The 14106-nt window shown below is 38.7% G+C and overlaps 1 protein-coding gene across 8 annotated transcripts in view; it reads right to left on the bottom strand.

The window, feature by feature from the left end:
• Window positions 1-14106, bottom strand: part of CUX1 (cut like homeobox 1) — a 283190-nt gene that overhangs the window by 214916 nt on the left and 54168 nt on the right. The gene's annotated exons all lie outside the window — the stretch shown is intronic.

Genomic DNA, 14106 nt, shown 5'->3' with positions numbered 1-14106 from the left:
CCTTCAGCCTCTACCTGGTGTGGAAACACCTCCTCTTGTCATCTGTACTACGTCAAGGTAAAAGTTCTCTTCGAGCTGGCATAGTACAAAATTAGCGACTGTCCTTAATGGAATAACAGAAGATGGCTCCAGTGCACACCTCCCCCTGGCAGAGGCAGCGTTTGGATAAGTAAGGCAAGCTTTCATCCTATGCCACCTTGCACAGCCTCGTAAAAATCCTCCACCAGGAGCTATAAGATGCTGTGCCACAGTCATGCATTTGGACAGTCCCAGTAACTGACCTTCAACTTACTTGCATGCATGTAAAGGAACTGGTAGAGCTGCTTTCTGTGTTTCTTCCTGACTACAAAGCTGTTGTTGCCTATGGGGAGACTGAAAAAAACCCCAAACCTAGTGCTAAGGCTGCAAGGAGGCAATGTGCAACGTCACAGGCATCTCGTTTACAGAGACATAAAAGCAAAAGCTGTAACTTGAAAAGGTTGCAAGATGCAGGAGTCATAGAAAGAGGTCCTCTGCACAGGACAGCCTGCAGCAGTAGTCTGCCTTGGGGGATTTCGCTCCAGAAGTTGTGGTATAGGGATGTTTTCAGTCACTCCAGGTCCTGAGCAGAGTGCAGGACTGCAAACTGCTGTGCAAGTTGTATCCTGTCAACTGACCATCAGCTGAAGGACTGCGGGGAAAAAGCTATGGCACTGAATTGTAGCCTTCTGATACTAGTTTTTTACGTAAATATAACAGCGTGTCTCTTCAAAATGACACCAGGAGGCCGGATATGAAGATTCCCAGTACAGTGACTAGACAAAATGTAAAAACATGAAATTAGAAGGTTCCCTATGGGGTCAAAGCAGTAAAACTGGTTCTGATTAAGTTGCATTACCAGATGGAAGTAGGATCTCAATAATTTACAGCCAGAGACGGGTAAATGGCCATTAGCATTAGCGTCTATGGATGTACACTTTCTTTTTTTCCACATTTTTAAGGCCTTTGAGACCACATCTGGGTCTCCGTCTTTCCCTCTTCCTGGCTCTCAAGAACCACTGAAGTAAAACCCCTTCCCTTCACACAGAAGAGGAGTCTTCCTCCTCAGCACCCCCTGCGCCCCCAAACGGTAGGTAAGGAAGAAGGCAAGATCATTTGATGTGAATCTGGACACAGTAAATGGTCTCTAATGATATCTAGAACACAACATTCAGGATAATTTTAAAAAGTTACAAGGTTAGACATGATCCAAATTGCAGATGAACACATCACAGCCGCATCTTCTTCAGATGTGCCAGTGGCTCTTAAGTTTAGGAACAATGGAGCCTGATTTTTTTTTAAAAATATAGCTGCCTTTCAGCATTAGCAATATTGAAAAGGGCAAACTTGAAGCCAAACAAAAATGTAACAAGAAGTAGTAACAGAAGAGAAAAAAAAAAAAGCTACATCAATCATTACAGAAAACTGGTCTCATGATATCAATAGTGTCTAAACCTCCATCAACACGTTCTTGCCCTTTTTTCCTTCAGAAACCAATGCAGAGTGGCTCAACTCATTTGTGCCTCTTCCACTAACGAGCAGTCCACATCCCACTTCAATACCTCTTTTCTCCCAGAAATGATTACCTCAAGAGTTAGAACTAATTTGACAAAAATCTATTCTGTACCATCATCCCCAGCTTCTGGAAGTTTAAAGAAACCATTGCAATGCATTTACTGACAGGTTAGAGCTAGCTGTCCATCCAGTCTCCACCAAAAACAGATGACTAAGAATATTCGGTTAGAGGTTTGGATTCTTTTTTTAAATAACTGCTTTACATTCAAGGTAACCGCTTTTTCGTGTGTACGTTTTTGAAAGCAGTCATGCGAAGTTACTCCTCTTGGTCCCCCAAATTTCAGAGACTGAGGTATTTTTCAGACTATGAGTGTACTGAAATAAAAAAATAATCACAAAAACGAAACTAGCACTGGGTTGCAAGACCGTAGTGATGGCTTTTCTTTATTATGTCCCCAGTTTTGGGGTGGACACCCCTGCACTGGTTCTAGCTCCCAGGCGCAGGAGATGAAGGCACCATCCCCTTGGGATGAACTGGGATCATCTCCGTGTCTTTTACTTTTCCCTAGTGCTTTTAAGCAAACAAGGAAGGCGAGGGTAACAAGCTGCCAGCCACTTCTCTGGCTGACTAGCACCAGCCACCCAAGAGGTAGTTGCACGATTTTGTATATATAAAGCTTGTAAAGCACTTTAGGAAGCTGTGGGATGAAAAGGACTATATAAACGTAAAATATTATTATTATTAAACCAGTGATCTGACAAGAAGAGACAGCTTTTCAAATCTGTACAACAGCTTGAGCTGAAGAGATCAGGGAGTCCAATTTGAAAAAATAATAATTTGAAACGAATTTGAGGATTAGAAGTGGCAGCTCTTTTGTGGATTCTCCATGGCAGGTAAATTTAGTAGGCTACTTTAATTTTGCATCGTTTTAACTCCTGGCAATGTCCTGTGCATTGAATCTGACAGAGAGACAGAGTGTTTGAAGCTGTCGCGGCTACATTTTAGTCTCCCAATTTTACAATCAGTGTTTGAATCTGCTGCTACAACTCTGGGTACAGAGATCAGAGGCTTATCAAAGAGGCATCCATTTCAAAGACAAGCAGCAGCTTTGACTTCATTCCTTCAATGCTTAAAATTCCAGAAAAAGCAGATGAGCATACCACAAAACAGGTCTGAAGGAAATCTCTCTATCGGCTGTAAACCTACTTCAGTGTTAATTTTTTAAGGATCTATTTTGGTCTCATCTAAAATGAATGTGTTTAGCAGAGATAATCCTCTCAACAGGTGAGCTTAATATATGCCTTTTCCTGTAACTGAAAGTACATTTTAAACTGGCTTATTGCTTTATCAAGCATTAATTGAAGAACTACTTCAACCAGTTACCCAACTTTTTTTTTTTTATTAAGAATGTCTTCCCTTTCCCAACAAAGCAGCACTTCATTTCTTTATTATTGCCCTTATTTTAACTGCATGCATGAACCAAGTGCGCTGTAGGCAGTAATATGTGTTGTTTGCAGTAAGATGGCATGGTTTAAATGCATATCGCACTTGGGGAGTGCTGCACAGCTGCAGCGTGCTGTTGTCCGCGTTCAACTCTTGATTTTAAGCCGAGTTTCAGCACTCACATGATTGATAATATTACTGATCTCATCAGCATCCCCTCCCGTCAAGTCTGCAGTCAGGCTGCTGATGGACCCTGCTCACACGGGACGCCAGCTGCTCTGCGCTCTGAAACGTCCCCGCTGAGGGCACTGCATGGGGACAGGAACAGAACAGCAAGGAGAGAAATTGTGCCAAAACAGAATTAACTTTTACTGTTGTCTGTTCTTCCTTTTTAGCTAGAAACGTGCTTTGTCTGTATCTCTAACATAGAAGAGAATTGCATTTCAAGAATCTGAGCATTTTTCTTCCTTTGCTTCTCATAGACGTGGCACGGGAACTGCCCCCACACACTGCCTGTCATCGAGACCTTTGTCCGCTCACAAGAACCAACTGCACAGCTGATTTTTGCTAGAAAGCAAGAGTGGATTGCTCCGGAGTGCCAAAGAGATGTGTAAATCCGATCTGAGTTCCTCCAGCTGAGCACTGCCTAGCCCAGGAAAGCTCTGCAAAGCTTGCACAGGGAGTAATGGATAGTGTTTCAAGATGGTCAAACGATTTCGGTATTCTGATGGGCACTGCAGTGATGTAGGGTAACCTGGCTCCTGCCAAGGTGATGCAGGCGATTGCAGCCCCAAGCCCACCTCCAGCTTCTTGTTTTCACTGCAAACCTAGTGCTTCTTATGTGCCCGCTCCAGTTCTTCAGCTGCTCATCAGCAGGAGTTAGAAGCAAAGAGGATAATCGGCAACAGGTTAATTTGTCTGATTAAGCCTTCAGAGATCTGGCATTTCGAACTTGCACTACAGCACGGTTCCCAAAGCCATGCTCAGTCAGCCAGCTTGAAAGGGAGCCGCATGCTTCTGACGGCCAAGGGTGGCAGCCGGGGAACACATTAAGCCGCATTTGAAACCCATGGTCATACCAGCAGACTTAGCAAAGCAACACTGCAGGTGTAGACATGCCCTAAAGTGCACTGAAAGTGCGTTAGAGTTCAGCTCTTCAGTGCTCAAATCGCTTCTGACAAACAGGACTGAGAACTCTTAACACATTCGGGCATTTTTAAAAAAGCACTCCCAGCACTGTCTTGCACTAAATGAAAGCTTCGGTTTAAAATGAGCTTTTAAAACTCCAGAATATTTACACATCCCTCTTCTCACGGAACAGCTCATTTATCAGCATTCAGCCTATACACAAGAATTTCTTTTGTGATATCCTGCCCATTAAAAGGTCCCCGATGCCCACCCCGTGGTCAGACAAACTAACTGACAAACCTGACAAACACTTCATAATACTTCAAAGCACAGTTATTTACCCAGTAGGAAACTAGACACACAGAAAACCACAGTAGAAGTTTTTACAAGATGCAATGGTGGTGGATCTACGTTAGCCAATTCAACAAACCGGACTGCTTTTATTTATGAAGTGAAGCAGTTGATATTTTTCATTGCCTCCTGTACTTCAGAGAATCACAAGAAAAGAGGAAACCATTTTTAGGCAGAAGGGCATGTGCTCCTGCTGGTCCTTAACAGCCCTAATCTTTAAGAGTAATAATGAACTGATCCTCCAACTGTGTAATTTGCTGTAGACACTGGCCCGTGTATAACTCCTATGTTAGGGTAAGCATCCAAGATCAGCAAAGTGCACACATAAAGCTAATTTCCAACTCAGTGGACCAGTCAGCCCCATCTTTACTGCTGAACACCGGTCTAGTGCTGCTGCTTCCGATAAAAACTTTTTTTTAAAAAGTCAGTGTATGTTCAATAGATAAATAACCACCTCTGTACTTAAAAAATGCAGAAATACAGCCATAAATAAGCATTAGTGCTTCAAAAATTGTGAAACCACAGTTTTATGGTTTTAAACAGAGACAAGGTGGAATCATGAATGGTAGCAATGTATTTCAGATGAAAGCTTTCAAGCAGATGAGAAATAGTTACAGGAGTTGGAACCTGAGTAACTACAGTTGCATTAAATTATTCCATCTGCAAGTCCATTAAAAATTGTTAATGGTTTTGTATGGCTTTTATATTTATTGGGTGGGTTTATTCCTGTGTGAGTCATACATATTTATTACCAGGGTCCAGATAATGGTTATTAATAAAACTTCTTTTATTTGCATACTGTCTTGATGCTGGCCTAAGTATTTACAACTTGACTATAAAATAAAAGAATCTTCAAAAATTATAAATAGCACCAGGAATGCATCACAACTTTACTTTTTGTACTTTATTACTTCTTTGGTGTTTTAGTTTTGTTTTTTCAAAAATGGAAAAAAACAACCTAGTAAACCCATTTCTTTTTTTCAAGTCTAAAAAGCACTAATTCTTTCAAAGCTTTAAAGCACAATTTGTGTTGAGGAAGTAAGAGGAAATCCAAAGCTAAAGCAAGCTAGTTTTTATAATTAAGAAAATACATATATTTCTACACATAATTATGAACAGTAACAAAAGCTCAGTATTAAAATAGGTTCACTGAATCCCTGGAATTGTGCCTGCCAACTAAAACACCTACTATGAATTTAGTAATGGGTTATGCAAACATAAATTACAAGGCCAGACATTTTAAAAGGAAAAAAAGTTGATTTATTCTCACATTGGAGACACGGCAGGATAGAAGCACAATTTCATTTTTCCATATATTCATCAACACTGCAGATGTGTTAATGCAAAAAGAATTCTAAAATAAAAATGACTCTCAACTCCTCTAATTCTCATATGTCATTTAATTTACTTAAAAATGGTTACCAGGAAGCCTTCTTTTTTGTTTGTTTTTTTGGGTTTTTTGTTTTAAGCAAGCAAAACATACTCAAAATTTCTGGAAGAGAATAGGTTTCAAGAGCATTTTCCAAACATTTCTCCCCCTAAAAATTTACCTCAAGACTCCATCCAAAATTGACCATAAAAGAGCAGTACTGCAGAAAGTTGGGCTATTTGGTTTTGGTTTTTTAATAGAAAAGCTTACAGCTATAATCTGTAACCTAGTCGTTTTGTTTGTGAGCATTTTCACTCAACATATTAATCGTTTCTGCTCTTGTTTCAAGCAGATCCAACTTCTCACTTATCCACAGTCAGAGCAATGAAAAGAATCTCTTGTAACTGGTAACTATTATTAAAAGAGTTATTCATGACAACATAATAATTTTAATGAGAAAAACATGTTCCTTTAATTACACCTGAATGACTTTGAGGTGGTCCAGCCGATGAACTGAAGTAGGTTTACAGCATATTTGTTCACAAAGTAAAAAGGAAAAGTACTAATTGAAGATGTTTAATTATTTCTTCTTTTGGTAAATACACACAGGAAGGAAGAGCAGGTATCTTGCTTGCCTGTTATTTTTATAAATTGAATCTTGAAAATAAGTCAAACTATTGTTCAAATGGCTCAAAGCAAATTTAGGAACTGAACTTCAGACTTGCTTTGAGAATACTCAGTCTTATCTCTGTGTGATCTATATGTAAATTTCCAGTTTTACACTTACCTTTAAGAAACATAACACAGAACCTAAGAATGGCTGTTAATTGTCAGTACCACAGTGAGAAACATCTCAGCTATTTAATCTAAATAAATTGAAATATTTTCCCTTAAAAAACAGTCAGTGATGCATTCAGTAAATCATGTTACTAGTCTTAATGCACATTTATTTAAACTACAACTGTTCTTCAGGAGGAAGGATGATAAATGGCCTGTAAGATCAAGTTTTTTCCTTCAAGTTCTAACCTTGAAAATGTTCTCCTCTTAGACCTCCACGCCCCAATCTTCCCCCTACCCCAGTCACTCGCTCTGGCCAGCTTCCAAATGGGTCAACACTGGAAAGTGTAAGCAAAGGCAAGTACAACTTAAGAAAAACAATTTGCTTTTCATTGTTTCATTCCTAGTGACAGGAGAAATTCATAGTAGCATTGAATGTTTAACAAGAGAGATTGATCTGTAAGTATTTGCTTACAAGTATGTCCCTTTGAAAACTTCAGTAATACCAAAAATATCCCCTATTCTCCTTTTCTGCAATGGAAAATACAGCACCCTTGACATTACTGAAATCTAATACCTGCAACTGATGTTGCTAGAAGAAAAATGCATTCTTCAGCTGTCAAGCATGCTTAACCAGAAAAATGCTTAAATAAAATAAATCTAAATTACTAAGAGCAAGTGACTTCAGAGTAATTAATTTCTTCAGGTACTCTAACATGTTCAGTTGAATCAGGTGTGTCTCCCTCTTGAATATTTTTGGAACTTTTGAATAGTAATCACCCATATATTTTCAGATTTATAAAAAGACTTCTGAGGTAAATGTGTTGTAGAAAATTGATTTAAGGATATTTTTAAAGCAAATGGAGACAGAGACAGTAACTCAGAGTGTCCTAGATCATGTGGTTTCAGCAAAATGCTTCAAATTAAACTTCTCTGCCTAGTAACATACAATGCACCACCATTACTTCTGCAGGTCAAGGGAATTATTTTCCTAGATTTCAGACCTTTACAAATGCTGTTGTAAAGCTACACAGTTATCCATGAAATCCTACATACCAATAATCCCCAAAATATGGACTCATTTTGTAAAAGGACCTTCTCAAGTCCAGTTATCTCAAAATAAGTTCTACAGATTCTGCAACTCAACAGTCTGCTGCCCACCTACAGCCTTTGCTGCCACCTTTTCCCTGCTGAGAAAAGCAAAAATTGCTTGCTTTTGGAAAACAAACCATAATTGAAGTTTTACTGAACCCAACCAGTTCAATCAACAAACTGACCCAGTGTTTAGGGGAATTAGGGGGAATATTCACAACTATATTGCAACACAGAAAAATTGGGCAGGTACACCAGATAAAGGCTTACATGTTAAAAAGGTTTGTTCCTGGCTTGGATTTGCTGTTCCTCAATGCACTGAGCTATAGCAAGAATCACTGCGATTACCAAGTACTGTGTGCACAGCAAACAGCAGGGGAGATGCCATCTGCCAGAGATTCTGGCTTAGCTTTTTGTGGGTGATAAAGACAATTTAAAAAAAAAAATATTTAATAATATCTAGTAATTACAGTGTTGAGAACAGTCAACGTGCAGAAAAATAGAGGTCAGTTTTATGAGAATCCTAGAAAAATACAACTGTGAATTATAATTCTTTTATTGCTCCCTCACTTCCAATAAAGTGAAAAGGCAGCAAGAGATCATAATACAGAAAAGCATGTCAGAAACACTGATGTTTTTCCTATTACAATTAGAACATGCTAAAGGCAAATATGTATTAAATAATGACAACAAAATTATTGAGAACTCATGAATAAGGGACCTCCAGGATAAGGTTAGATCTGATTTAACCTAACTGACTCCACAATACTAGTTTTTAGATTACATATTAAGACATGGGGCTATATTATATTATTTTTGTGCAAAAAGTCACATAATAATAATATACTTCTTCATTTAGCTTTTGAAATAACAAGCCCATGTAGTACAAATTATCATAAACATCATTTACCTTCCAAACAGAACCTCTTCAAAAAATGGTAATATTCAATAAAAAACATTGAAAGGGAGGCCATGGCACCCAAATATCATCATCTTAAAAGAGAGGTATTCATCTCAGTTCCAAACCTGCAAGGTAAGTCATACTTCTCTGTTCTTATAATTCTGTTTTTTATGGTAGGAAATGGTGATCTTTTAATTCAATAAGGAGAGTATCCTATGTATTTAACATTCTGCTAATGTTTTAAATATATGAAGAATCTTAAAAATACAAAACAATTTTATAATAGAATTAAATATTGATAATTGCATTCGAGTCATACAAATTAACAGAAAAAATTCTTTTTTAATAAGCTGCTTCACAGCAAATTCATTTCTTCTTCACAAAAATCTCTTAATCTCTCCTTTTCAAAGTCATGGGAAAGAGAAAGAAGGGAGAACTTAAACAGCGTTTTTCTTCCTCATCTTTTTCCTGAAATAATTTTTAAGTATTAAGTCAGGAAATATATAGAAAGGTGGTATTTCTTTTTATTCCCTACCATGCACTGAGACATCTACTATTTACAAATTGTATTGACTGCACTTAGTTGTATTATGCTAGCTAATTTTTACATAAAAATGTCATGTATGTTCTTCCATATTCAGGCCACTAAATTAACAGGATTCCTGTATTTTCCTGGTGAAGAGCAGGAAGGAAGATCCACACACTATGTACTCTCAGGCACACAGGGAAAGTAAATTAAAAAATGGAGGGTGGAGGGGTGCAGGGGAGAGAAAAGGGGAAAAAGGGACAAAAAAAAAAAAGGTAGAACAACCCAGCTCTAGATGGCAGCAAATCAGTATTCACCCCATGTACACAGACACTGAGAGCATCAACTATTTTCAAACAGACTGTATATTTTCAGTAGTTTTGCTAGGCATGTTATTATTTTCATTTTGTTACACAGGCTAGACCAAAGTTGACTGTGCAAAGTCATTAGGAATCAAGAACAATTCACAACCAACAATTAGTAAGATACCTCTCTCATTTCAAGAACTAATCTAACCAGCAGAATTTTTTTTTTTTAAGCTTAATTTGATTATCTTTTGCTGTAGAGACTGGATAATTCAATAGAATGATCCAGAAACACTGGAACTAAGAATTTATGAATTTTAAATTTTGAAAAATTGAGCCCTTGCATAATAACTGTGTTCACTTCCTTTAGTTAGTTATGACTTGCAATTACAAAGGTATTTTTGTAAAAAAACGTGGATCTTAAAAACATGCATCACCCTAGCATGCAACGTCATGAATAAATCTATTACTTCTGTAACAAAAAATTCTACAGACTCATCTTCCTTTCTCTTTCGCAGCAGTGGCACTGCAGAAATGTAACCGAGTAGGACGGGGGCGATGGTGATAGTTCAGGTAACGGGGGCAAAACCGAAAGCCAGGTAGGTAAACGTCACTGATTAGAGATCAGCGAAGGCAGCGCAGAACTGATGGTGCAAAATAATACCCACAGTGTAAATGCACCGAAAGTGGCTGTAGCAACTTCTGTTAACACAGGCGGGAGCTCACAAGAGTACACACAACAGCGCAGCACTGGATGCTCCTCAGTGGCAACGTCGCTGTCACGCTGCAGCACTGATTTATAAAAGTGCTTGGGGTCAGCAGGCTGCCACGTCCATTCCGGCAGTGTTAAGATATGCTATTCTTATGCTTATTTAGTTTGTTTTCTGGCACCTTCCAATATTCCATTTTCCAGGGCATTTTAAAGCTATTTATTGGAGAAATACTTATGCTGTCTATGTCTATTTATAAAGGTCCTCCCATATCCTTCCATAACTCTGCGAATCCAATCTTTAATCTGCTTTACAAAATACAGATGTCAATTTGAGCATTCAAAGGTAATCTTGACTTTCTAAATCTCACCAACGGAGTACATTTGCAACCTAGAAATAGTAAAGGGCAACAGCAGTGAGGAATCATCAGTTCAACTTACCATCAGGGCAAAAAAAACAGTGACCAAAGTAAAAAGCTCACAGGGCAAGCTCTTACATCCAAATATATGCTTTATGCAGGTGCCTCCCATTTGCCTGATTTTTCAGAGCTCATGCTCTCACATTAGAAAACTCACATTAGTATTTTACTTCCCAAGAGCAGCTGGCCCAGGCCTCTCAGGCTGGTCTTTTCTCTTGTGCCCAGTTTAGTGACCCATGTTTCGGGTGAGCCTGGTAATAACCAGCATAGCTCAGCATTATCTAGTTTACATGGCTGAATCATAAAGGAAATCAATGGAGAGTTATAGGTTAAACAGGCTTAAGTATTATTGTCTTCCCTCTCCATGAGTATTTAACAATTATGTATTACTTATGTACAAAGCCTAGGCTTACTCAGTTATTTGTTTTCTGATATTTTTCACTATTTTTGTTGACTAGCTTAGAAATATGCACCACTGGAAGTTTCAGATGAGCTTTTCAACTAGGAATCTGGGTAGAAACGAAGGCAAAGTTATCAACATTAGGAAGTAACTTCCCTTTGTGCCAAAAAGTATTAACCTATGCAACTGAAATTATTTAGAGACTGAAAATAAAAATAAATTCTCAAGGCTGGTCATTCAAACATTTGCTTATTCACACCAGAATCGGCATATGAGGACATGATGAATTAGACCAAGAACTTCACAGAGGTTAAAATACCCCAAAAGTATCACAGTTAGTCACAATAGTTCAGGAATTATCACTGTAAGAAAATAACCATCTGATGCAGGGTGGCAATTCACATGATATATTTCAAGATGTCTTCCAAGTAATAGTCATGTAAAATTGATGTTTCAAGTAATCTCCTGACCACTCTCAGCCTTCCACACTAGCTGCTCAGGATGAAACAAATTGAGACTGAAAATACCCCAAAACATCTATAAGCAGCAGGTCTGATATGACCTCTTAAAAGCTGTGAGGAGGTAAAAAGTATTTTTGCAATAACATGAATTAAGAATCCTTTCTAAAAGTTTCTGCAGGTAACGACCACCACCGAACTTTGTTCTCATAAGGCTCCCAAACATGAGATACCTCTTCCCAGAGTCATCTCCCAGTATGCCAAGTCAGAAACAGTATTTTAACCTTTTTAAATACCAAAAGCCCTAGAGTCATTCCTATAAACATGAAAATATTCTATTTCTTTTGCAGCAATCTGATAATTTGCAAGGAAGGCAGAAATGACCCAAACAGATCTGTCACATTTTTTAAAGAAAGAAGTATCCTCAACTTCATTAGTAATTTTTTGAATCCTTTTCTGCTACATAGGAGATTGCTTTCAAGCAGACGTTATGGAAAGTCTAGAGGACATCCCAGACACCAATGGCCAGGAAAGTCAAGGCAATTGACACTTGCCTCCTTATTTATGGTGAGACTGGCTACAGCAGAAGAAAAGAGATGCTGGAACAGGCTAAACCACTTCTGCACTGACAGGGATGCATGCAGAATGAAAAAGAAAATGGAAAGTAGATTTCTGAAACAAACTGTTACATTTAACAATTCCATCTTTGTGGTTTGGCTTTTTTTTATACCAAGAAAGTTGCTACTTCATTGTGGAAATTTAAATTAAGCTGTATGCTGGGTTATTTATCTGAAGAACGGTTCTGCATGCAAGCTGGTTTTCTACGACAGGCCTCTTTTGTTATTAAAAAGAGGATGTCTGATGTTTTAGTAACATAAATGTATCAGTCTGGAAATGCCAGTGGCTCACTGTGTGTTTCCTGTCCACCTCCAGGATGTTTTCACCGTATTGGGTAGATTTTTCAGACAAAGTTGCAGTTTTGGAAAAATTCAGGTCCAGTAGTTAATAATCCTCCCTTCTAATTTTCAACTGTTTTCCAAAACTGTCTCAGCTTTGAAAAGTATTCATAGCCTTCCCTTCTTTTGGGGGAGTGCAGAAAACAGCTGAAGGGGAACACACAGTGCACAAGCTTAAACTTCTGTGTGAAGAGGAATACCAGTGAAGTTTTCCAAGAAGGACAGCTGGACACTGCCCCACTCAGTTTTTGTCTGACATACCCACGCCTACCACACCAAGCACTGGGACAGGAGAGGGTGGCCCTATCAGACCTTCGACATCTGAGCTACTGCCTCCATGCCTCTGGGAGCAATAACTGCATAGAGTCTGTTACAGCTGGCTATTATTACAGTTCGGATACCTTCTTCAAATTCTTTGATCCCATTCCCATTCTTTAATTCTGTCAGAGAAAGTAGAAGAGGAGTTAGGTTCTGTTGCTGTTCAGAAAAAAAGCTGCAGAAAGAGCATCACAGCAGAGAAGACAGAGAAAGAAAGAATATAAAAAATCCACCCAAGCTTATAAAGGAATGTGGTTTCATAGGAGTCCCAGGACAAAAGATGAGGATGTAGAATCTAGCAGAGATCCAAATTTCCCCAAACACTAGGGATGTTCAGAGCCATTGTTTTGAACCTAGTCCCTAAACGAATAAAACACCTTCCATATAATATTTTGGAAGAGAATAGAGGCTACAGAATTATATTTTGTAAAATTATATTTAAAGCCTTACCATCAAATAATTTAACTTTCCTATCTTGCTCACTGGGAAGAACTAACTGCATATCGTTTGCCACTATATCTCTTGAAGTAACTACACAGAGTATATAATTTTCCTTTGTGCATCCAACTCCTGCTGAGTTACCAAGGCCCTCTCACAATGTACTTAAAAAGTGCAGTGTTGGTTGGTTGGGTTTTTTTTGTTTTGGTTTGGTTTTTTTTGTTTCTCCCCACAGTAACCTTCTGCTCCATAAAAATAAAATTGGCCTAAAGAAATCATCCTGAAACACAACTGTAAACATGCTATCAGCTAGGAGCTGGCAGCTATAGCCACATTCTGAAGAATCTGTCATCTTCCTTATAGGAAAAAAAGGCAGGCAGCAGGAAACTCAATTCTTGTAGAATGAACTTCTAGCAAACAATTTGAAAATGTGGCCCCAGGAGTCTATTTATTTTCTGGATTTTGTACAATTTCCTATACCCTCCACATTTTTTCACTTCTCTCCTTCCTCCTCTTCTCCCCAATAGTTTGCCCGCTCCTGCAAAGGGAATCAACTCATTCCTCACCCTCTCAGAGCTACTGCACTCACTCTCCATATTCTTTCGCTCGTTTTTAAAAGTTCTGTCCTTCAGACCTCCAGTCGCCAAGTTTTCTCTTCTTCAGAGAACTGCTTTCTGCCCCATAAAGCCTCCTCAGGGCATCAGTTAAACACTCCCCCTTTCCCATAAGTCACTCCTGCTCCAACATTCTCTTTCCTCTCTCTGGGTCAGACCCTCCAGCATCTCTCCCTCTGTACCAAGAGGAAGCAAAGCAGCATCTGCTACTTGAGAAGCAGCAATAAGGGTTAGAAAAGCTGCCTGCTGCTTCTCTCCCAGGAATATACTTCGAAGGAACCAATACTTATGTATCGGTTATCCAGAACAGGCTTTGAAACCCTGGAACATTCCTAGATGAACAGATTGCTGGCAATCATCGGGGGAAA

Source organism: Buteo buteo, chromosome 7 (assembly GCF_964188355.1).
Source record: "Buteo buteo chromosome 7, bButBut1.hap1.1, whole genome shotgun sequence".
Lineage (NCBI taxonomy): Eukaryota > Metazoa > Chordata > Aves > Accipitriformes > Accipitridae > Buteo > Buteo buteo.
The sequence above is the reverse complement of the archived record's forward strand: the minus strand, read 5'-3'. Positions and strand labels throughout refer to the sequence as shown.